This window comes from Carcharhinus amblyrhynchos, chromosome 15, assembly GCF_965287045.1.
Source record: "Carcharhinus amblyrhynchos chromosome 15, sCarAmb.v2.hapA, whole genome shotgun sequence".
NCBI classification, from domain to species: Eukaryota; Metazoa; Chordata; class Chondrichthyes; order Carcharhiniformes; family Carcharhinidae; genus Carcharhinus; species Carcharhinus amblyrhynchos.
This window is the reverse complement of record NC_137338.1, coordinates 24,472,233-24,499,555: the sequence shown is the minus strand read 5'-3', so window position 1 is coordinate 24,499,555 and position 27,323 is coordinate 24,472,233.

The following is a 27,323-nucleotide window of genomic DNA, read 5'->3' as shown; positions in this document are numbered from 1 at the left end:
CAAAAAAAAAGCCTCACATGACAGAAACTGATATTCAGCTTGGTAAGGTGTTTACATAATAATAACTGTTTACATGGATAGCTTCGAAGATTAGATCTATTCTTTAACAGAATTCAGAACCTTGGAACAAACTCTGGAGATGTGTGTCTGAAAAATACATATAACTAATTCTGTATTCCAGCGCAAGTACAAGAAGTTAGTTTAGTTTGGTAAAGTCATGCACAGCCTTCACTGCGGAGAAAATAGATTTGTCGAAAGGGGCAACTCTTCCCAGCTTGGCAAAAGCTACAAAAATGGATTCAAGTGGCATGAATGCTTGAGAAACGACTGAACAAATGGGTGTGTAAGACTTATTTGAAAGAAAAATGAAAGACACGTTTATATAATACCTAATTACGTTCATCAGTAAAGTCTCTCCATGAACTGTAATTTGCTTTGAAGTGAATAATTGCTGTTATAGAGGCAAAAACACAGCAACTATTTTTGCACAGCAAGTTTGCACAAATAGCAAAATGTTACCATTTTTGGTGATGGTGGTGACTGGCCAGGAATGAATGTTGGCCACGATACCAGAACTCCCTGCTCCATGTTAAATAGTCCCATGTGCTCCCAGACTTTACACGGAGCATAGTTCTGCTCACAATGTGGTAGCTCTCTCTCAGAAATGCAGTGGGATGGCACAGTGGCACAGTGGTTAGCATAGCAGCCTCACAGCGCCAGGGTTCAACTCTTGGCTTGGGTCACTGTCTGTGTGGAGTTCGCATGTTCTCCCTGTGTCTGTGTAGGTTTCATAGAACATAGAACATAGAACATAGAACATTACAGCACAGAACAGGCCCTTCGGCCCACGATGTTGCGCCGACCAGTTAAAAAACAATGACCCACTAACCTAAACCAATCCCTTTTCGTCCATAAACCTATCCACGGATCTCTTAAACGCCCCCAAACTAGGCGCATTTACAACTGCAGCAGGCAGGGCATTCCAATCCTTCACCACCCTCTGGGTAAAGAACCTACCCCTGACATCCGTCCTATAACTACCCCCCCTTAATTTAAAGCCATGCCCCCTCATGCTAGCTTTCTCCATCCGAGGAAAAAGGCTATCACTATCCACCCTATCTAAACCTCTAATCATCTTATATGTTTCAATAAGATCCCCTCTTAGCCGCCTTCTTTCTAGCGAAAACAACCCCAAATCCCTCAGTCTCTCCTCATAGGACCTCCCCTCCATACCAGGCAACATCCTGGTAAACCTCCTCTGCACCCTCTCCAAAGCCTCCACGTCCTTCCTGTAATGTGGGGACCAGAACTGCACACAGTACTCCAAGTGCGGCCGCACCAGAGTTGTGTACAGTTGCAACATGACGCTGCGACTCCTAAATTCAATCCCCCTACCAATAAACGCCAAGACACCGTATGCCTTCTTAACAACCTTATCTACTTGATTCCCAACTTTAAGGGATCTATGTACACATACACCTAGATCCCTCTGTTCATCCACACTATTCAAAGTCCTCCCGTTAGCCCTATACTCGACACATCTGTTATTCCTACCAAAGTGAATTACCTCACAATTCTCCGCATTAAACTCCATCCGCCACCTCTCGGCCCAGCTCTGCAACCTGTCTAAGTCTCCCTGCAAACTATGACACCCTTCCTCACAATCTACCACACCTCCGACTTTGGTGTCATCAGCAAATTTACTAATCCACCCAACTATACCCTCATCCAGATCATGAATAAAAATTACAAACAGCAGTGGCCCCAAAACAGATCCCTGAGGCACACCACTCGTAACCGAACTCCATGACGAATATTTACCATCAACCACCACCCTCTGTCTCCTATCTGCTAGCCAATTCCTGATCCAATTTCCTAGATTACCCTCAATCCCATACATCTGCATTTTCTGCAGAAGCCTACCATGGTGAACCTTATCAAACGCCTTACTAAAATCCATATATACCACGTCAACTGCCTTACCCCCATCCACCTCTTTGGTCACTTTCTCAAAAAACTCAATAAGGTTTCCCCTGGGTGTTCTGGTTTTCTTCCATACTCCAAAGATGTGCAGGTTAGGTTGATAGGCTATATTAAATTGACCACTTGATAAGCAGGGTAAAATATGTGGGGTTATGGGGATAGGATCTAGATGGGATTGTTGTTGGCACAGGCTCAATGAGCCAAATTGGTCATCCGGAAAGTAAGGATACTGCAGTTACAAGCAATAAGAGAACTAACTTCAGAAGGCAATCAAAGAAAAAGATTCAATAAAGAAACCCCATTACATCAATACAGGGGCCACGCCCTGAGCCACACAAGCTTCCCACAATTCCTATCTGTTTTCTATTTATACCGGATCAGCTGGTCAGCTGACTGAAAACATCATTTTACCATTGGTAACATTACAATAGATTCCAATGTTATCATTGGTGTATCTGGATTTCCAGAAGGCATTTGACAAGGTGCCGCACCAAAGACTGCTACATAAGATAAAGGTGTACAGTGTTACAGGTAATGTATTAGCATGGATAGAGGATTGGTTAACTAACAGAAAATAAAGAGTGGGGATAAATGGCTATTTTTCTGGTTGGCGATCAGTGACTAGTGATGTGCGTCAGGGATTAGTGTTAGAACCACAATTGTTTACGATTTACATAGATGATTTAGAGTTGGGGACCAAGTGCAGTGTGTCAAGATGGTTGGAAGAGCAAAGTATGCAGAGGGTGCTGAAAGTCTGCAAAGGGATGTAGATAACCTAAGTGGGTGAGGATCTGGCAGATGTTGGTAGATATGAGGTCATCCATTTTGGTAGGAATAATGGCAAAATGGACTATTATTTAAATGTCAAAAAATTGCAGTGTGCTGCTGTGCAGAGGGACCTGGGTGTCCTTGTGCAGGAATCTCAAGGAGTTGGTTTGCAGATGCGGCGGGCAATTAAGACTTAAATTTAGACTTAAATAAAATAAAATTAAACTAAATTTAAAGACTTAAATAATTAATTAAATTAATTATTAATTAATTAATCAATCGTGGGATTGAGATTAGGAGTTGGGAGAAAATGTTGCAGCTTTATAAGACCCCAGTCAGACGTCTCTTGGAGTACTATGCGCAGTTCTGGTCACCTCATTACAGGAAGGATGTGGAAGCTATTGAAAGGGTGCAGAGGAGATTTAAGAACATAAGAACATAAGAAATAGGAGCACAAGGATGTTGCCCAGATTGGGTGGCATGTAGGTATGGATATCATCAGCGCAACTTGTGGGCCGAAGGGCCTGTTTGTGCTGTAGTTTTTCAATGTTCTATGTTCTAAGACAAATGAAATTTTGTCCTTCATTGCTAGAGGAATGGAATTTAAAAACAGTGAGATAATGTTGCAGCTGTATAAGTTGCTGGTGAGGCCACACCTGGAGTACTGTGTACAGTTTTGGTCTCCTTACTTGAGAAAGGATTTACTGGCACTGGAGGGGGTGCAGAGGAAATTCCCCAGGTTGATTCCAGAGTTGAGAGGGTTGGCTTATGAGGAGAGACTGAGTAGACTGGGGCTGTACTCATTGGAATTCAGAAGAATGAGGGAAGGTCTTATAGAAACATATAAGATTATGAAGGGAATAGATAAGGTAGAAGCAGGGAAGCTGTTTCCACTGGTGGGTGAAACTAGAGCTATGTTTCAATTTAAGGGGAAGCAGATTTAGAACTGAGTTGAGGAAGAGCTTCTTCACACAAAGAGTTGTGAATCTGTGAAATTCCCTGCCCAGTGAAGCAGTTGAGGCTACATCATTGAATGTTCTTAAGGCAGGGATAAATAAGTTTTTGAACAGTAAAGGAATTAAGGGTTATTGTGTCAGAGTGGATAAGTGGAGCTGAGTCCACAAAAAGATCAGCATGATCTTATTGAATGGCGGAACAGGCTCGTGGGGCCAGATGGCCTACTCCTGCTCCTAGTTCTTATGTTCTGATTGGTTACATTATAACACAGTGGCGTCCTTCTGCATAGGAGGGATTCTAATTGAAGTCAAATAGCACAGAAAGAAGCCATTGAATTCATTGTGCCTACACTGGCACGTGATATAAAATGGGGGATGCAAAAATGAAATATATATGCACGGGATTTTACAAACCGTAAAATCCCGCCCGAGATCAACATGGACCACCCCTCACCTGCTCCAATTCCCGAGGTAGGCAGTGTGGTAAAATTCCAGCCGTAGAGCTTTCTGGGGTCCAAAAAATACATTTCTGTTGGAGGGATGGTGGAATATATTTGGCCTTTTGTTTTGAGATCAGTGAGAGAGGGATGTGGAGGAACAGTGGTTTTGTGAATATCTAATTAACTTGCTGCTCAACACATAACTTGCAAGTTAGTTTTATTTTCTTGTTTAAGGCATTCATTTAGATTACATCCAAAGTGGAGAAAGAAATTCAATCCAAATAATATGTTCTTATGTTGCCTTGGCTTAGTCTCAAATTTCAGTTATTTTGAATACCTGAAAGACGGTCGTTCTGCTGCACAGTTCACCTATCATTAGTCCTCAGGCTGCTGTTTGATTATACCAATGTAGGTGGTAGGACATGAAACAGCCATCTGGCCTAATGGCCAAGCCTTCTGCTTTACATTTCAGCTGCAAATGGCAACTAGCACTGCGGCTATGAGCTTATCTGCAATGCTGACATTTCAGGAACGTGTTTACTTTTCACATTTGCCATTAACCTCCCTGCGACCATCTGTCCACTGTGCAAACGTGGGTGGACTTTCCCACTTCTGAGCCTCGCTGGTTGTCCTAGTTTAAAAAAAAGCCAAAGAACTGGGAATTAGTACAAAGCTGGAAAAGGATTTTTTAGCGGATAGACCCAGTGTGACTTCTGGTAAGATAATCACATGCAAACACATACACACACACACACACACTCATTCATACACAGACAAACACGTACACACACACACACACACATGTGCACACACACACACTTATTCATGCTCACACACACTCATTCACGCTCACACATACGCACTCACACTCACACACACTCATTCACGCTCACACGCACACGTGTGCGCACACACACACTCATTCACGCTCACACACACACATTCACGCTCACACATACGCACTCACACTCACACTCACACACACTCATTCACAATCACACATATGCGCTCACACATACGCACTCACACTCACACACACACATCACAAACATTCAAGCACAAACTCACAGTCGCACACATACACTCACAGTCACACACACACTCACACTCACATACACCACAAACACATACACACTCTCACACACACATTCACAGTCACACACACACACACACACACACACACACACACACACACACACACACACACACACACACACACACACACACACACACAGGATCCATGGATGTTTGAAAATACTGAAAATGCTCAAAATGCATAGCAGGCCTGCAACTGTAGGGAGAAAAGACGATAGCTCGATACTTAATTGATGTCCTTATGTTATTTGTATAAAATCTATAATGTACCCCGATGACATTTACTGGAAACAATGCCTTTATAATCCATTAGCTGAAAATTAACAGATGCTTGCAAAGTCTGGTGTCACCAGGAATGATTTGCCTGCAGGGAACATGTTCCTGATGACAGATGACCCCCACAGTTTGAGAAGCTCTTGGAAATTTTCAATTCAACACCATTGCTTTCTCTCGCACTTTCCTGACACGCACTACATATTAACGCAGTCCTCCATCCCCCAACAAAACAAATCCGTCACTCACAACTTCAGCAAATGAAGTTTCCTCATTTCGTGCCATGAAAAGAAAGACTGAGATTAATATTGTCAAAGATTGCAAGATTGGGTGGCATGGTGACACAGAGCTTAGCACTGCTGACTCACAGCGCCAGGGACCCAGGTTTGACTCCCGGCCTGGTTCACTATCTGTGCGGGGTTTGCACCTTCTCCTCGTGTCTGCGTGGGTTCCCTCCAGCTGCTCCAGTTTCCTCCCACAGTCAAAAGATGTGCAGGTTATGTGGATTGGCTATGCTTAGTTGCCTCTTAGTGTCAGGAGGCTATCTAAGATAACTAAGATAAGGGTTATGGGGATATCGTCTGGGTGGGATTGTGGTCAGTACAGGCTCAATGGGTTGAATGACCTCCTTCTGCACTGCATGATTCTATGAAAAGATTTCCTGTATGCTGTTGTCCATTAAGCTTTTACTGTGTTTTCCACTGGGCAACATTAGAATGTCCAGATATCAATTAGCACACCATGTGATTGTGCACTCCCACACTAAAGAGAGGCTAAATAGACTGGGTCTGTACTCGTTGGAGTTTAGAAGGATGAGGGGGGATCTTATAGAGACGTATAAGATAATGAAAGGGATGGACAGGGCAGAGGTAGAGAGATTCTTCCCGCTTAGAAAGGATAGCAAGACTAGAGGGCACAGCCTCAAGATGGGGGGGGTGGGGGGCAGTTTAGATTGGAGTTGAGGAGGAACTTCTTCACTCAAAGGGTGGTGAATCTCTGGAATTCTCTGCCCGTTGAAGTGGTGGAGGCTACCTCGCTAAATATATTTAAGTCACGGGTAGATAGGTTTTTGATAGACAAGGGAATTAAGGGTTATGGGGAGAGAGCAGGAAAGTGGAACTGATCCACTTCAGATCAGCCATGATCTTATTGAATGGCGGGGCAGTCTCGAAGGGCTAGATGGCCTACTCCTGCTCCTATTTCTTATGTTCTTCTGTTAACACCCCATCCAGCCTCCACTTCCACACCTTCCCACTTCCATCTATGTCTACAGTGCTAGAATTAAAAAAATGTTTAAACCTGTTTCAGCTTCACCATCTACTTGTAATTATTTTTCCCATGTAATCTCTATATATTATCGATAGTGAAGAAGGGAGTTGAGCAATGAAGGTCATGTCGAACTAGGACCAGGCACTCGGTAGGCCCCATGTGGAGTACTGCATCCAGTTCTGGGTGCCATACTTGAGGAAGGATTGTTGAAGGCATTGGAGAGATCACAGAGGAGATTGACAAGAATAATACTAGGGATAAAGAGCTGCAGCTAGGGAGATAGATTAGGATGGGACTGTTTTCCATTAAGAAAAAATAGTTGAGAGGAGACTTGCTAGAGTCATCAAGATTCTGAAGGTTAAATAGTGAGAAATTCTTCCAACTCAGAGTACATCACGAGCTAAAGGGCACAGATCAAAATAACGGGCAAAAGGAGTTAAAATGCTGTGAGGATTTTTTTTCATCCATAGGGTGGCGTTAGTATGGAACAAACTTCCTGAAAGGATGGTGGAGATAGCTTCCATCGAGGTATTCAATGGGCAACTGGATTCCTATCTGAAAAGAAAGAATGTGCAAGGTTACGGGGATAAGGCACGGAAGGGGAATGAAGTTAAATTATCTTTCAAAGAGCTAGTACAGATTTGATGAGCTGAATGGCCTCTTTCGGCACTGTAAAGATTCTGACTAAGAATGACCTGTGTTTTGTGCTAAATTAACTGAAATCAATCAATGTGATGATGGGACCACACTGCTGGCCGTAGGTTGAGCAGCACCAACAGGGCTATGAAATGTAGGCACAGTGGTTAACACTGCTGCTTCACAGCGCCAAAGACCTGGGTTCAATTCCGGCCTCAGATCACTGTCTGTGTGGAGTTTGCACATTCTCCCTGCATCTGTGTGGGTTTCCTCCAAGTGCTCCGATTTCCTCCTGCACTCCAAAGATGTATGGGTTAGCTTAATTGGCCAAGCTAAATTGTCCCTTAGTCAGGGGGACTGGTAGGGTAAATATGTGGAGTTAAGGCAATGTGGTGGCAAAAAAGCTCCATGCAAGGACATTGGTCTTAGCTGTGCCTGGGTGTAGCCCATCTGGTTTATACATGTCCCACCTTCTCCAGAACTGGTCCCAGTGCCTCAAGAATGTGAATCCCTCCTGGCTACAGCCAAGTGTTCATTCGGTCTATCCTCTTGTTCCTGCTCTTGCTAGTGCGTGGAACTGGGAGTAATCCTGAGATCACATCTGAGGTCCTGCATTTTAATTTATCTCCTAACTCCCTGTACTCAGCTTGCTGGTTTTCATCCCTGAGTTTACCAATGTTGTTTGTATTTGTACCATGTTTCTATGATCAATGGCTGTTCACCTTCCCTTCCCAGAATGCCCTGCAGCCGCTCCATGACATCCTGAACCCTCGCACCAGGGCAGCAACTTGCCATCTTCAAACTAAGGATGGAATCTAAAACATCAACTGTGAGGGGTCAGGAGCAAAAACTTATTGAATGTGTATATCGTATAATCTTATTACTAAAAGAAACTTATTAAACTATGTAAATCAAGGCCTAGTCTCCAAGCTCATTCTATTGGCAAGGAAACTGATAGCTGGCTTCAGGGAATTGTGGGTGTGTAGCTGATGCATATGTGCACAGGGTGTGGAAACTTCCTGTGGCATCAACTCAAATAATCAACTCTTTGATGTTACAATAAAATAACAGAAACTGAAAACAGTTGGATTTATCACAGTAAATATATTAGCCATTTTTGTGGACTTTTTTCAACTATGTATGACTCATCTCCAAACTCCATGGCCTGGGGCTCAGCTCTCCCTCTGTGACTGGATCCCGAACTTAGAATCCTAGAATCCCTACAGTGCAGAAGGAGGCCATTTGGCCCTTCAAATCTGCACCAACCACAATCCCACCCAGGCCCTATCCCCGTAACCCCAAGTATTTATCCTGCGCATCCCCTAACACTAGGGTCAATTTAACATGGTCAATTAACCTAACCCGCATATCTTTGGATTGTGAGAGGAAACCGGAGGAAACCAACGCAGACACAGGGAGAATGTGCAAACTCCACACAGACAGTGACCCCAAGCTGGAATTGAACTCCACACGGACAGTGGACTGAAGGTCGCTGGCGTTGTGAGGCAGCAGTGCTAACCACTGTGCCACCATCATGCTGCCTCTTTTTAAATTTTAAATTAAAAAAATCTTTTACTCTATTCTTAAAGTTACAAAGCCAATGCTCAGAGTGGACTGGGCAAATCGGTATCCGTTCCTTGCTTGTTCAAAAAAATCAAACTCAAATTCCTATTAATGCAGTATACAGTCAGGAGGGAGTTGCCCTGGGAGTCCTCAACATCAACTCTAGGCCCCATGAAGACTCACAGAATCAGGTCGAACATGGGCAAGAAAATCCCCTGCTAATTACCATGAACCACCCCCTCTCCTCCTTCAGCTGAAGAATCAGTACTCTTCCATATTGAACACCAGTGGGAGGAAGCATAGAGGGTGATGGCAAGAGCACAGAATGTACTCTGATGAGGGCTTCACTGTTCATCACCAAGATAGCACTATTACTGACTGAATTGTCTGGGTCTGAAAGGACATGGCTGCTAGACTGGGTCTGCGGCAGCTGGTGAGGGAACCAGCAACAGGAAAAAACACATTTGACCTCATCCTCACTTACCTGCATGTTGCAGATATATTTGTCCCTGACAGTTTCAGTAGGAGTGACCACCACATAGTCCTTGTGGAGTTCACCACGGCTGAAGCAACTATCCATTGCGACGTATTGGCCAGAATTTTCCGGTCGTTGATGGCAAAGGGATTCTTTGCTCCCATCGGCAGCACACTCCCCCACCTGCAGGTTTCCTGCCAGCATGGGGTGATGTCAGTGGAATAGAAATTCTCATTGACAGCAATGGGATCAGAGAATCCAGCTGCTAGCAAACAACGTGCCACCTTCCATCAGCAGGAAATATGTGGCTGGTAGGCCAGAGAATCTCACTTAATATGTTACATATGGCCACATGTTATGTTATGACTGAAGCACTGTAGATTGACAGTGAGGCATTATGGGACTTGACTAACTTGACCACATTCTTGTGGCTATTCAGTCATTACAGTCACGGACCATTAAACTTGCTTAGCAGAGACCCTGTTATCAGCACGCAGGCAAACGGCATTAGTAACCAACTGTAATGGAATAGGCGGGGATGTAGTGGAGATACGAAAGTCCTGAATATAGTAATTCATTGTGATGGCCCAATGACAATTAACATAAGGTGTCTGATCCACATCATGAGATAATCCAGAGCTGTCCATGAGTTGATCACTCAGACACATGATGTTCAATGGTTAGCTTGATTGTATATGTATGTAATTAATTAATATAGTGATTAGTGTGTAACCAGCTGGGATGGGCTAGAGTAATGGATAAGAACATGTGATTTCCTTTGTTTGGGGAGAGATCACATGGTGAGCCCAGTGACTTGCTCCCTGCTGGTGTAAAATAAAAACCATTTATTTTTGTTTACTTTATTCCAATCCAATCAAGTCAAAAAACCATTTGATGATTGGAGTTGAGTGATTCCTTTTTCATTAACAAGGCCGCATTCCGTTTTTGCATTGACAATACACTGAATTGTGTTGTGTGGCACTACCACCGCCGTGCTAAATAGGATTTCTAAAATATCTAGCAGTTCAAGACTGGGCATCCATGAGGAGCTGCGGGCCATCAGCAGCAGCAGAATTGCATCCAACCAGAATCTGTAACCTCGTGGCCTGTCATATCCGCCACTCTACCATTACCACCAAGCTAGAGGATCAATCCTGGTTCAATGAAGAATGCAGGAGGGAATGCCAGGAACAACAGTAGGTATATTTAACAATGAAGTATCAACTTGATAAAGCTAGAACTCAGGACTACTCGCATACTACAAACTACAAACAGCATAAGCAACATGTAATGGACAGAGCTAAGCTATTCCACAACCAGTGGATCAGATCTAAGCTTTGTAATCCTGCCACATCCAGTTGTGGATGGTGGTGGACAATTAAACAACTCACTGGAGGAGGCTCTACAAATATCCCCATCCACAACAATAGGGTAGTCCAGCACATCAGTGCAAAGTTAAGATTGAGGCATTTGTAACAATCTTTAGCCAGAAGTGTCGTATTCACAAGGATGTTGCCGGGGCTTGAGAAGCTGAGTTACAGAGAGAGATTGAATAGGTTAGGACTTTATTCCCTGGAGCGTAGAAGAATGAAGATTCGATAGAGGTGTATAAGATTTTGATGGGTATAGATAGAGTGAAAGCAAGCAGGCTTTTTCCACTGAGGCTAGGGGAGAAAAACAATCAGAGGGCATGGGTTAAGGGTGAAAGGAGAAAAGTTTAAAGGGAATATTAGGGGGGGGATTCTTCACGTAGAGAGTGGTGGGAATGTGGAATGAGCTGCCGGATAAAGTGGTAAATGCGGGGTCACTTTTTAACATTTAAGAAACACTTGGACAGGTACATGGATGAGAGGGGTGTGGAGAGATATGGTCCAAGTGCAGATCAGTGGGACTCGGCAAAAAAATGGTTCGGCACAGACAAGAAGGGCCAAAAGGCCTGTTTCTGAGCTGTAATTTTCTATGGTTCTCTGGTTGATCCAGCTTGGCCTCCTCCGGAGGTCCCCAGCATCATAGATGCCAGTCTTCAGCCAATTCAATTGACTCCATGTTATATCAAGGAATGGCTGAAGGCACTGGATGCTGCAAAGGCAATGGGCCCTGATAACATTCCGGCAATAGTATCGACAACTTGTGTTCCAAAACCTGCCGCTCCCCTAACCAAGCTCTTCCAGTACAGTTACAACACTGGCATCTCCCCAGCAATGTGGAAAATCGCCCAGATATGTCCTGGTGTTGTCAGACTTCTTACTGTACACAAAAGACAGGACAGATCTAACCCGGATAATTACCGTCCTATCAGTCTACTCTTGATTATACGATATGTGATGGAAAGTACTATCAAGCAGCATTTACTCAGTAATAACATGCTCACTGATGCTTGCTTTGAGTTCTACCAGGGTCACTCAGCTTCTAACCCCATTACAGCCCTGGTTCAAACATGGATGAAGAAAGAGCTGAATGCTAGAGGTGAGGCAAGAGTAAGTGCCTTGACATCAAGGCAGCATTTGACCAAGTGTGGCATCAAGGAGCCCTAGTAAAATTGGAGTCAATGGGAATCGAAGCAAACTGTCCGTGGTTTGGAGATTTTCCTAGCACAAAGGAAGACGGTTGTGATTGTTGGAAGACAATCATCTCGGCTCTAGGACATCACTGCAGAAGTTCCTCAGAGGAGTGTCCTAGGCCTAACCAATGGCTTTCCTCCATCATAAGGTCAGAGATGGGGATGTTCGCTGATGATTGAACAATGTTCAACAACATTTGCGACTCCTCAGATGCTGAAACAGTCCGTGTCCAAATTCAGCACGACAATATCCAGACTTAAACTGACAAGTGACATTCATGCCAAACAAGTTCCAGACAATGACCATCTCCAACAAGAGAGAATCTAACTTTCACTGCATGGCATTCAGAGGCACTAGCATCGCTAAATCCTCCACTGTACGATCTACAAAATGCACTGCTGAAACTCACCAAGGCTCCTTACACAGTACCTTCCATACCCAGGACCACAATCATCTAGAGGGGCAAGGGCAACAGATACATGGGAACACCACCAGTTGCATGTTCCCTTCCATGCCACTAACCATTGTGACTTGGAAATATATCGCTATTCCTTCACTGTGGCTGGGTCAAAATCCTGGAACGCTGTACCTAACAACAATGTGGGTGCACATATACCACACTAAGTGCAGCAATTCAAGAAGCATCTCACCACCACATTCACAAGGGTAATTAGGGATGGGCAATAGATGTTGGCCTAGCCAGTGAATTAATAAAAATACATTAAATTGTGGAGAGAAGGCAGGGATAAATATTTGTGTACAGTAATTTGGTATTATGTATTGTGTTGACACTCAATTATTGAAAATGTAATGCAAAATGATGGAGCATACCTATCATAGGTTGGAGCTGATCTGTTCCATATTATGTGAAAGTAACCTTCACAAGTACACCAGTTTCCTTAAGTCAGTACTGCCAAGTAATAAATGTATAAAATGATTGACAGTAAGAATCCACTGTCTGTGATAATATCACTTTCTGCTGGCTGGCACAAACTGCCAAAACCAGCATCACTGAGCAAATCAGGGAATGGCTAGACAAGTTTACTGTACAGTCTTTAGTTTGAAAAGGTATAATTTGTGTGCCTACATATAGAGACCACCACTTAGATAAAAGTTGTTATTTTATAAAGTTGACATTTAATTTTGGTAATTCTATTGTCGGGACATTCTCTCTTCCATCTTCTTCCGTTGGGAAATAGATCCAAAAGTCTGAGGTCATGTACCAACCAACTCATGAACAGTTTCTTCCCTGCTGCGTCAGACTTTTGAATGGGCTTACCTTGCATTAAGTTGATCTTTCTTTACACCCTAGCTATGACTGTAACACTACATTCTACACTCTCTTGTTTCCTTCTCTATGAACGGTATGTTTTGTCTGTATGGCGCTCAAGAAACAATCACTGTATGCTAATACATGTGACAATAATAAATCAAATCAAATCAAAAAACAAAATTGCCTCATTCAAACCAACCCAGAATAATTTTTGAAAACAACAATGCCATTATTTTTTGAAAGTAAAAACACAATTACAAAATACGTAATCCAAGCCAGTGAACATTAATGCCAACCATCATGGCATTTTTATTATCTTATGCTCCCATTGAAGGAAAACTGGCACCACAAAACTACAGGGAACAAAATTCAAAATAAATTTGGTTAACAGGAACCTCGATAATTGAACACCGATTTAGTGAGCCTATTGACTCAGGAAGTTCAATAAGTGAATTCCTTAAGCAAGCTAGCGGAAAAAAGTACTAGTTTATCATGACAATTTACACTGTGTTTATTGCGTTATGGGGCATGACTCTTGGCTAACACTGCAATCAATTCTCATTGGGTTAGTTAACCCAAGTACTTTAAATGAGATACAAATGTTACATCTGCATTTTGTTAGCTGGTTGTTGTGTCCCTTTACAGTCTCACTTGTTTTCAGTGGATGAGGTATTGGCAAGATGTCTATTAAGATCCTCCTCTGGTTCCAACAATGAATCAGTGAGTGAGTTCAATGCACAGTGCTGCTAGAAACATTACAGACTCACCAGGAAGATGTTCAATTCATCCCCAGCATTGATAAATTAACTCTTCACTGCCAGGGCAATGCGCGCAATTTCTGGTCATTGTTTACATTGGGGAAAGCTGTGGGGGCAACCTTGGATTTGGCCATAGTGCTATGTCCACTACCTAGCCTCACACAGGAACGAATGACCACTAGGCATAGATGAAACTGTACTGAACATTCAGAAGTTGCAGGAAGAAAATTGGAGAAACGTAAAAAGTCTCCAATAATGCCATGCCCAATCCATCACGCAAACTAGCCTCCCATCTATTGACTCTCTATGTTTCCCGCTGCCTCAGCAAAGCAGCCAGTATAATTAAGGACCCCAGGCAGCCCAGACATTCTCTCTTCCATGTTCTTCAGATGGGAAAAAGATTCAAAAGTCTGATGTCTCATGCTAACCGACTCGAGAACAGCTTCTTCCCTGCTGCCATCAGGCTTTTGAATGGACCTACCTTGCATTAAGTTGATCTTTCTCTACACCCTAGCTATGACTGTAACACTACATTCTGCACTGTCTCACTTCCTTCTCTATGAATGGTATGCTCTGTCTATATAGTGTGCAAGAAACAATGCTTGTCACTGTATATTAATACAAGTGACAATAATAAATCAAATCAAATGAAATCAGATTAAGACAGAAACCCAATCAGTGGGAGTAACGTTCCACTGTGACATATTACATCCAATCCCTGTAAGGAGCTGAAACTTTCACAGCCCTGCCTCTGAGGGGAGTTATAAAAGTTGTGAAAGTTGTATGGTTGTGGAAGGAAAAAAAAGGAAGTGATCCCAGCATGTAAAGTTGAAGACTGAATACTTTATCTGTATAGCACACAAGATACTTTTCACTATATGATATGTGACAATAATAAATCAAATCAAATCAAATGTTATGGAACTAGTCCTAAGAATCTCAGTTTTATGTTATGATGTTAGACTGATGTTTATAGATCTTTAGTAGCAGGTTATTAGAATCAATGTAGGCACTTTGAATTGATGCTTACTTAACAGGGGAATGGATAATGGGAGTATTTTCATTCTGCAGAGTTGTCCTTATTAAGAGGCTCATTTTTGCTAATGCTTTGAGCGCTGGGTTGATTGAATGTTTTTCATTTGCAAAGTAATCGAGTCACTTATTTTAAAATCCTAAAATGCTTCTATAACTGTTTAAAAAATATACTAACTTACAGAGGTAAAATATTCAGAAAGCTAAAGGAAACAATTTTGCTCTTTAGTAGTGTGGCCAAATGGCCCACGGTCTGATCAATTAGGCCCGATACAGAATTGGACAATCTAAACTAAACAGGCAGCCAGGCCTAATGGGAATTTGGACAGGCCAGGCTTAATACACACACCGGTCAGAGATGAACAAGGACAAATCTGGACTTGTTCTGGAAGCTGGAACTGGAAGCTCTGCTCTGACCAAATACGGATAGTATTTGTGTATTCCCCATTTTTGGCCAGACTCTCTGGCACCTCGGATTCTGGCCTTATAGAGAAAGATACTACATGTACCCCTATACCTGAGAATGGACACTTCGGAGGCCTGGCATCTTTCATGCATGGAATCAGCAATCTCATTGGGTGGTGCCCAGTAACCTTATTGGCTAGAAGCCAGAGAAACTTCCAGAAGAATGAGAAGAAGGGAGGATGAGAAGAGACAGCTGGAGGCCACCTCCAGCAAAGATTCAGTGTTGGTAGCAGAGATGCAGCAAGGATTCAGCGAAGAATTGGTGAAAACCTGAGAACAACTTTCACCACACAGAAGATCCTTAGTTCAGATCTCAGCAAAGACCCAAGACCAAGATTCTAGATGGAGCAAGCTTGGACAGTTCAACCTCATGGGTAATGTTTAGGTCTTAGATAAATGTGCTAGAATAGTTTTATTTAAGTTGAAGAAGTTTTATTCAATGATGGTATTTTGTTGAAGTTTGGTACCAAAAGTATTTAAAGCAAGGTAAGTTTATTTAAGTATAACTGTGAATTGACTCTTGTGCTTCGTTTGTCTCACGCATAAGAGCACCTAGCACCATAGAATCATAGAATTCCTACAGTGCAGAAGAAGGCAATTTGGCCTATCAAACAACAATCTCACCCAGGCTTCATGTATTTACCCAGTGACACTAGGGGGCAATTTAGCATGACCAATCAACCTAGCCAGCACATCTTTGGACTGTAGGAGGAAATCAGAGCGCCCAGAGGAAACCCATACAGACACGGGGGGAATGTGCAGACACCGCACAGACAGTAACCCAAGCTGGGAATCGGACCAAGGTCCCATGCACTGTAAGGCGGCAGTGCTAACCACTGTGCCACCATGCCACACCTGGGTAAAGGATTTTATCATAAACTGGTCAAATTGTCAAATTTGATAATAGTGTGACAATTCAGTAGCTTTACCTCTTCACCTTCACTATCTCCCTCCAAGTCTATCTATTTAACCGTAACCATGTCATCTTCTCTAGCTCTCTTACTATGATATCCTTTTTGGGCAGGATCCCGATCGCACCATTTTCGGGCCTTCATAAAGGGGGAACCCGGTGTGGAGGCGGGCGTGGATTACACTTCTCACCTCACACCCGACTTTACCAAGTTTGGTGAACACAATGGGTAAAACTGGTCCCATGAACTCCTCCTGCTGCACCTTCTCAGAGTATTGCTTTCAATCCACATTGCAATTAAACAATTATTTCCATTTGTTGGTAGGTCTAGTCAATTAATTCCAAATGAGTGTCTTTTTTTCTAGTTTGTTGCATATACAACAGATACTCACATTCAGCAAAATTTCTTTAATATTCAATGAGGCCCCTCATAAGCACCATTGAGTATTAAATTGTGCTTAGATTAAGAGGTACTTAAATTGCAGTGATACTGAAGCTGGCAACAATGTTAATGTACAGTGTCTGGTAGGAGTTTCGATAACCATGTAATTTTTGTGACTTAAACTGCAATAATTGTACATATTTTGCCAAAATGTCCCAATAGTCTAGCAATTCCAGTGCTCACTTCCAGATGAAACTCCCTTTCAACTTTAAATACCAACATTTTACTCTCTCGTGTAATTATTTCAGCATTAAATTATTTCAGGATATGAGGGAGGAAGAGATCTTGCCAGGGGAAATTAAGTGATCCGGCACTCATAGTAAAGAACCATGCTCAAAGGTCAATGAGTTCCGCCCTGGTATCTGGCTCTAACAGACAGAAATGTGTCCACTTAACCTGCTTGTCTGTACAATATGTGCAATTAATCATAGAATCATAGAACTTCTACAGTGCAGAAGGAGGTCAGTCGGCCATCCGAGCCTGCACCGACAACAAACCCAAACAGGCCCTATCCCCGTAACCCCATTTACCCTGCTAATCCCCCCTGACAGTAAGGGGCAATTTTAACATGGCCAATCAACCTAACCCGCATATTTTTAGAGTGTGACAGGAAACCAGAGCACCCAGAGGGAACCCACGCAGACACGGGGAGAAGGTGCGGACTGTACACAGTCAGCCGAGGTTGGAATTGAACCCCAGATCCCTGGCACCGTGAGGTAACAATGCTAACCTGCTGTAATACCACGCCACCCAATATTTACACTCATTTCAATTTCTTGAAACCTCAGCTTAATTGATTAGAGTAGTCGGGAATTTGAGCAAACGAAATCGGCATTGAGTCTCAGGTATCATTAATCCAGGGCAAAATATTACGAAATTTTACATAGAGCCATTGAGGTACATATCAGTTGAGTTAGTTGTAAGATAAATAGTAGGTACTAATATTAGGCTCATGTATTACCCAAGGATGGATTTCATAGTCAACAAAAGGTAAACTGCATTTTAACTAAATAAATTAAAGGGCTGATATCATAGAATCATAGAAATCCTACAATGCAGAAAGAGGCCATTTGGCCCATCAAGTCTGCATTGACCACAATCCCACCCAGGCCCTACCCCCCTATCCCTACATATTTACCCGCTAATCCTTCTCACCTACGCACCTTAGGATTCTAAGGGACAATTTTTAACATGGCCAATCAACCTAACCTGCACATCTTTGGACTGTGGGAGGAAACCGGAGTACCCGGAGGAAACCCACGCAGACAGGAGGAGAATGTGCAAACTCCACACAAACAGTGACACGAGACGGGAATTGAACCCAGGTTCCTGGAGCTGTGAAGCAGCAGTGCTAACCACTGTGCTACTGTGCTGCCCCTATGTTTGGTATCCGTGATCTTCAAAACCATGTTGAAGGATCTGGTGATGAACAATGCAAAATAATAATTTGATGCAGAATTGGACTTCTCAAAGGCATGGGGAATTCTAACATGCCTAACCTATTGACATTTTTCAAACATATTACGACCTCACTTGGGCAAGGGTCATAAAATCCCACGTGAGGCCAGTGGAGAATTCCGTTCTGAGAGCCTCGCTGCCCTGGAATTGAGGTGGGCGAGACGGTAAGATTCTGGCCATTATTATGATAGTAAATCATATAATCCCTACAGTGCAGAAAGCCATTCGGCCCATCAAGCCTGCACCTCCTCTCCGACAGAGTAACCCACCAAGGCCCACACCCCACCCTATCCAGGTAACCCCATGTATTTACCCCACTAATCCTCATGGAACACTAAGGGGCAATTTAGCATGACCAATCCATCTAACCTGCACACCTTTGGACTGCAGGAGGAAATCGGCGTACCCTGAGGAAACACACGGGGACAACATGCAGACTCCACACGAATGGCTGAAATCGAACCCAGTTCTCTGGCGCTGTGAGGCAGCAGTGCTAATCACTGGGCCACCATGCCACCCTCAAAGTAGCTGTCATTCATATTCCCAATTCTGTGCCTTAGTTTGAATGGTTTAGTTCAGTTGGCTGGACAGCTGATTTGTGATGTAAAGGCATGCCAGCAGCAATTGTCCAATTCATGCCCCAGCTGAGGTTATTCATGAAGGCCCCGCTTTCTCAACCTTGCCCCTCACCTAGGGTGTGATGGTCCTCAGGTTAAATCACCAAAGGGGAGAGCAGCCTATGGTCATCTGGGGCTATGGTGACTTTTTACTTCATGTTACGTACTTGGCTTTTCAGAAAAGTCCAAAGAAGGACACATCAATAACTTGTGAATAATGTAAAGAGTGCCAGATAAGCAGGTAAGATGTGTCATTAAACTAATAATTGGTTTAAAAACATAAAAAAAGGACAACTGTAACTGGGAAGATTCTGTGTCAGCTTATGGCAGACGGTTGGGGTCAGTCTTCTGATGTCAACCTTGTACATATATCTTCGCAACGTTTTTATGTATCTGTACTGTTTTTTCCATTTGATTGATTTGCTACAGTGCTCATATTTTTCTGATACTTCGTAAATTAATTATTACTGTTTTTAAATTGCTGTCTTTCCTACCATGGTCCACAAAAATAACCAAATTCATGCGATCAAAGAAAAAAATCCATATCCGAAATGACCTTTCATTTAACAGAGCAAAACTTTCAAACCATTTAACTTCCTCACCACTGTGGAAATATTCCCATTATTTGAAGTCTGTTTTTCTAAGTATTCATTTTAAGTTCGTAAGTAGTTTAAAAAATTAATGATTGGACCATTCCGCAAAAAGGGTACGCTTAAACTGGACCAGATGCTGGGCAACACGACAGCTCAGTGACTATCACTGTTTGCTGTGCAGATACATGGATTTGGGCCAGTGTCTGTGGAAGTTTGCACATTCTCCCCGTGCTTGCGTGGGTTTTCTCCAGGTGCTCCAGTTTCCTCCCACATCCCAAAGATGTGCTGTTAGGCTGATTGGTGTAACAAATTGTCCCTAAGTTAGTCTTCCCTCAATGTGGAATGCCATAAGCATAGACAAGGGGCACGGATGGAGAGGGGACTCATAATGTTAAAATGGTGGCACGGGCTCGTTGGGCCAAAGGGCCTGTTTCCTGTGCTGTGTTGTTCTTTGTTCTAAACCTCGAGAGATTCTGATGGAAAATCAGAATTTGGTTTTCTGAAATCAGGAATAAGGCACAACTTTACTTTCGCTATGACACCACTGTAGAAGTAAGTGGTTATTAATGTATAAAGCTGCTTGCGTATATCGGAAGAGGAACCAACTCTGTGTGTGTTCTATTCTGCTGATGTCAAAGAATTGCTGAGCTACATGCCGAGGCTTGATTTGAGTCTCGACACATTGCCAAAGTCAAACATAGAAATGAGACTTGCCAGGTTCTGCTAATTGTCTACAACTGTACTGTGGTCTGCAGTGGGTGATGTAGAACAAAATTAAAATATTAGGTGGCACGGTGCCATAGTGGGGGCGGCATGGTGGCACAGTGGTTAGCTCTGCTGCCTCACAGCACCAGGGACCCAGGTTTGATTCCTGGCTTGGGTCACTGCCTGTGTGGAGTTTGCATGTTTTCCCCATGTCTGCGTGGGCTTCCTCTGACATCCAAAGATGCGCGGGTTGGGCGGATTGGCCATGCTAAATTGACCCTTGGTGTTACGGAGACCAGCTAGGGTAAATATGTGGGGTTATGGGGATAGGGCCTAGGTGGGATTGTGGTTGGTGCAGACCCAATAGGCCAAATGGCCTCCTTCTGCACTGTAGGATTAGAGTCTTTGAGTCATAGAGGTTTACAGCATGGAAAGAGGCTCTTTGGCCCAACTTGTCCATGCTGCCCTTTTTTTTAAAACCCCTAAGGTCATCCCAATAGCCCGCATTTGGCCCATATCCCTCTATACTCATGTAACTATCTAAATGTTTTTTAAAAGACAAAATTGTACCCATCTCTACTACTGCCTCTGGCAGCTTGTTCCAGACACTCACCAGCCTTAGTGTGAAAAAGTTGGCCTCTGGACACTTTTGTATCTCTCCTTAAATCTATGCCGTCTAGTTTTAGATTCCCCTACTTTTGGGAAAAGATATTGACTGTCTAGCTGACCTACGCCCCTCATTATTTTATAGACCTCTATAAGATCACCCCTCAACTTTCTACACTCCAGAGAAAAAAATCCCAGTCTATCCACCATCTCCTTATAGCTCAACCCATCAATTCCTGGTAGCATCCTAGTAAATCTTTTTTGCACTCTTTCTAGTTTAATGATATCCTTTCTATAGTAGGGTGACCAGAATTGTACACAGTATTCCAGGTGTGGTCTTACCAATGTCTTATACAACTTCAACAAGACACTCCAACTCCTGTATTCAATGTTCTGATCGATGAAACCAAGCATGCTGAATGCCTTCTTCACTATCTGTCCATCTGTGACTCCACTTTCAAGGAGCTGTGAACATGTATTCCTAGGTCTCTTTGTTCTGTAGATCTCCCTAGTGCCCTACCATTAAATGAGTAAGTCCTGTCCTGGTTCAATCTACCAAAATGCATCACCTCGCATTTGTTTAAATTAAACTCCATCTGCCATTCATCAGCCCACTGGCCCAATTGATCAAGGTCCCGTTGCAGTTGGAGATAACTTTCTTCACTGTCCACTATGCCACCAATCTTAGTGTCATCGCAAACTTACTAACCATGTTTCCTATATTCTCATCCAAATCATTAATATAAATGACAAATAACAGTGGACCCAGCACTGATCCCTGAGGCACACTGCTGGTCATAGGCCTCCAGTTTGAAAAACAACTCTCTGCAACCACCCTCTGGCTTCTATCAAGAAGTCAATTTTCTGTCCATTTCGATACCTAACCCTGGATCCTGTGAAATTTAACCTTATGCAACAACCTATCATGAGGTACCTTGTTAAAGGCCGTGGTAAAGTCCATTTAGACAACATCAACTGCATTGCCCTCATTGACCTTCTTGGTTACCCCTTCAAAAAACTCAAATTTTTGTGACGTGATTTTCCACTCACAAAGCCATGCTGACTGTCCCTAATCAGTCCTTGCCTCTCTAAATGCCTGTAGAATCAATGATTCTATCTTTGATATCTGTAAAAACAACATGAGTTCAGTTACTCAGTAAATGACATCACCGAAAACACAGTAGTTTGTACGTGATCATAAATAGTTTGTACATAACCATTATCCCAGTACCAAAGAAAAGCCAAGCCGCATGCCTTAATGGTTATCTGACATCCATCATTATAAAATGCTTTGAAAGGCTAGTCATGACACAAATCGATTTCTGCCTTCTGGACTACCTAGATCCTCGACAGTTTGTCTACCACTGCAACAGGTCCACAGTAGACTCCATCTCCCCAGCTCTGCACTCAATCCTGGAACACCTAGATAACAAAGGCACTTATGTCAAACTCCTATTTATTGACTACAGCTCAGCCTTCAACACCATTATTCCTATGAAACTCATCTTCAAACCCTGTGGCCTGGGCCTCAGCTCCTCCCTCTGTGACTGGATCCAGAACTTTCTGGCCCACAGGCCACAATCAGTAAGATTAGGCAACAATACCTCCTCCATGATCATCCTCAACACTGGTGCCCCACAAGGTTGGAATCTCAGCCCCCTACAATACTCCTTATGCATCTATGACTGTGTGGCCAAATTCCTCCCCAACTCGATTTTCAAGTTTGCTGACGAAATCACCATAGTGGATCGGATCCATACAGTGACAAGACAGAGGTCAGGAATGAGATAGAGAATCTGGTGAACTGGTGCGGTGACAATAATCCCTCCCTCAATATCAACAAAATGAAGGAGATTATCATCGACTTCAGGAAGCGTAAAGGAGGACATACCCCTGTCTACATCAATGCAGATGAGATAGAAAGGGTTGAGCGCTTCAAGTTTTTCGGTGTCCAGATCACCAACAACCTATCCTGGTACCCCCATGCCAACACTATTGTTAAGAAAGCCCACCTGTGCCTTTACTTTCTCAGAAGACAAAGGAAATTTGGCAAGTCAGTTACGACTCTCATCAACTTTTACAGATGCACCATAGAAAACATTCTTTCTGGTTGTCTCACAGCTTGATATGGCTCCTACTCTGCCCACAACCGCAAGAAACTACAGAAGGTCGTGAAGGTAGCACAATCCATCACGCAAACCAACCTGCCATCCATTGACTCCGTCTATTTCCCACTGCCTTGGAAAGGCAGCCAGCGTAATCAAGGACCTCATGCACCCCGGACATTCTCTCTTCCACCTACTTCCGTTGGAAAAAAAATACAAAAGTCTGAGGTCACGTACCAACCAATTCAAGAATAGCTTCTTCCCTGCTGCCATCAGACTTTTGAGTGGACCTACCTTGCAGTAAGTTGATCTTTCTCTAGCTATGAGTGTAACACTACATTCTGCACTCTCTACTTTCCTTCTCTATGAACAGTGTGCATTGTCTATACAGCAAGCAAGAAACAATATTTCCCACTGTAAACTAATACATGTGACAATAATAAATCAAATCAAATCAAAGATGAACAATCAGCACATCATCAAAGATGCACATGTATACAACACAACATTGTCACAAGCCAGCAGATAAGTGGTCACAAGAGATTCCTCATCCCAAAAGGAGTGGAATCAAGACTTGGGGTGTCCTGAAACATCACAAAGAAATCTATTCTCAGTTATGTCATCCCCGAGCGTAAGAGTGGCGAATTGTTACAGAAAATACAGTCAGGATTAGGTCAGGATAGGCAGAATCTGGCAGGAGGTTGGCACCAATTGAGGATGAGGTGCCTAGCATATACCCAGTGTAAAGATAGACTGGGGAATGACAGCTGTTGCTGACAGGAAGCAAGTGAAGAAGTAGCTGACTATGAAGAGCGATTTAGAACAACAGGGCTCAAACACTCAGGCATCAGAGAGGTGACGGCCGAAAATATGGATAAAAGACTTTTGATGCCATTCAAAACTGCCTGAAACCAGAATTGTCTAAGACACTGAGAATAAATAAACCCAATTGGAATACAGAGGGAACTGAACTCACTCACCTTGTTACCTATCTTAGCCGATTAGAACAGGATATGACCGCAAATGTCAGGAAGCACAAGCGACTGTGCGATCATCTAAGGACAGATGCTCAGGATGGTGTCAGCACTGCGGGAAGAAAGGACACTGGGCCAAAGTGTGTCGTTTAGGGGAAGGGTCAAGGCGAGCCAGAATATCAGTAATGGGAAGAGTGACAAGGGTGACCCTGATGGATTAGTGGACAATTTAGACAACTCACTGCGAGAAGCGGCTGCAGGTGGCAAAAAACGAGTAGGCCCGACCCTCACCCCTGTTGGCTCTCCTGCAACAACGGACAGACAGCCTATATATCAATGCAAGGGTAAGTGAAGAATCAACAGACTGTTTAATAGATAGTGGAGCTGAATTAATGTGTATACCCCATAAACCGCTTCCCTATGTTCCCTTGTTAGGCAATAAAATGCTATGTAGAGGGCAACAGGAAGACAGATGCCCATGTTTGAGACGATGCCCGTCATCATAGACTTGGGGCCACACCAAGTTGAGACATTTACGTGGGTAGGATCTGTGACCCAAGCACTGCTGGGTATGGATGTTCTCACATAGATGGATTTGTCTCTATGTTTTTCCGAAGGAAGGAACACCTGGAATATTCAACCCCTCAAGGAGGATGAATGGCAGGAACATCTGATTTGGGCAAAAGACAAAAATGATTGTGGCCTGTTATAGATGGACCCAGTCACATTCGTTGGAAAATCCTGCGCTTGTACCAAGCAGTGCCCCATCAGTAAACCATCATAAACACGACCTGGCAGCAAGGAAGAAGCTGTTTTGATGTGGATTAGGATTGACATTTTCTGTGATCTTGCAGTCAAAAGGCATAGGTGGAACAGCTAGTCGTAGAGGGGAATGTTGGTCAAAACACATAATGCGCCCAACAATCCAGTCTGGCCAGTTAAAATGGCGAATGGACCATGGCAATTAACAGTGGACAATAGAAACGCCAACCAATAACTGGACCGACTAACGCTCTTGGTAGTCGACGGCCCTCCACAATCCTTAGTGCACTGTCATCAGAACATAGATAATTCTCGATAATTGCTATGACCAATGGATTTTGGTCAATTTCCTTAGCCCCTGAAATATAACCGTGGTTTGCCTTCACAACCAATAGGACAAAACTCCCACAGGGATTTCATAATAGTCCAACAATCTGTCATATGGCCCTACAAAGTCACCTCCGAGAGGTGCCACGCTGCGATTCAGTCATTATTCAATATGTGGATAATGTTCTGATTGCCTCCGAGGCAGAGAAACTACACAAGAACGATGTGAAGACATTGTTAGACTATTTGTACCAGAAGGGTCAATAGGCTAGCATTAACAAAGCCCACATCACTCAGGAGGAAGTAGTGTATTGGGGGCAGAAGATATCCCAGGGCCACAGGGAAGTAAACCAGAACCATATCACTGCTATTCAAACCGCCAAACAGCCCAGCACAGTCTGGAAATTACGAGCGTTTCTGGGCCTCTGTAACTACAGCCGATGTTGGATGGATTCAGATGTGCGACTGGCACAACCCCTAACAGTCCTCCTGAAGGAGAGACTGGACAAAAAAGGAGCATATATATGAATCTTTAATTCCTTAGCATAACATGATAAAGAATCAAAGGCGAATTGTAGGAGAAGATGATTAATGTATAAATTTGCTTGTATACAACAATCAGAAGAGGAACCAACCCTGGTGTGTGCTATTCTGCTGATGTCAAAGTATTGCTGAACTACATGCCGAGGCTTGATCTGAGTCTCGACACATCGCCAAAGGTTGAACTTGGAATTGAGACTTGTCTAATTGTCTACAACGGCTGTGGTCTGCAGCAGGTGTTGTGGAACTGAGTATACATGAAAAACCGAAACTAGCGAAAACACAATCGGTTGTATGTGATTAAATCATAACCCCAATCAGTGGCACATAACTCTAACCAGTGGGGGTAACATCCCACTGTGACACATTACAACCAATCCCTGTAAGGAACTGACACTATCACAGCCCTGTCTCAGTGAGGAGTTATAAAAGTTGTGGAAGTTCTACAATTGTGGAAGCAAAAAAGAAGCAATACCAGCATGTAACGTTGAAGACTGAATAAAGTTTTGTATGATTGTATCACAATTCTGGCTCAAGTCTAATGAATATAGCACCACAATTTAAAGTTAATTTAATGTTAAGGTTAAAACTGGCCAGCAATTGAATATGCAGCTATTGTACCATTGCTCCACTGATAATTGAGAATGATGGTGGAGTGTGTGATGTGGATTAGGATTGACATTTTTTGTGATCTTGCAGCCAAAAGGCATGTCAGTAGGGCTGCCAAGTTTCAAATGTTAGGACTCCAGATGGCTGCCTATTTGTACCATGTTGGAAATAATGTTTTGTAATTACATGGAATCAAAACTTAGCAATATTTGGAAACTCGGAATGTGAATCAGTCAGAGGGGCGAAGGCACCTGGGTGTGCCAGTCTGTAAAAATAGCACTGCAGGCTACCAAGGCCATTAAAAAAAGCAAGTCAAGCATTTGGGTTTATTTCTAGAACAGGATTTCTCAAACTTTTGGAACTGCAGGACCTCTACTGACATCTCAACAGCATCGGGAAACCCTAAGTCTTCTCATAATGTTGAGAACCCTTTCTTTCATACAAATCATAGAATCGCAACAGTGTACAATAAGTGCTTTGATTTGATTTATTATTGTCCCATGTATTAGTATTAGTGAAAAGTATTGTTTCTTGTACAGACAAAGCATACTGTTCATAGAGAAGGAAACAAGGGAGTGTACTGTTACAGTTGTAACTAGAGTGGAGGGAAAGATCATTAATGCGAAGTAGGCCCATTCAAAAGTCTGATGGCAGTGGGAAGAAGCTATTCTTGAGTCAGCTGGTTTGTGACCTTCAACTTTTCTATCTCTTCCTGATTGAAGGAGGTGGAAGAGAGAATGTCCGGGGTTCGTGGGGTCCTTAATTATGCTGGCTGCTCTCCATATGGTTCTGGCAAGATTCTGAATCACAATCCCACTCTTTAGCTTTCTCCCAAGGTTCTGGAGATACAATCAAGTGTGACTCCTAATTGGAAGGGCTTTTTGGTACCGTTTAGCTCTGTTTCATTACAGGAGACTTTGAAAGCTCAGTTTGTTCAAAGCACGTTGAGGCGGGAGGTCAAAGTTTTGATCTTTTATGGTTTTGGCCAGAGACCCATTTGGTAGAAGTGGTTCTCCACCTGCTGCACATCATTGGTCCTCAATGGTAACCATATTCTTATTTGGCGTGGTTAAGGCAATGTCTTCAACATACAATGTATGATGTTGTGGAACTCACGTTGCAGGCAAC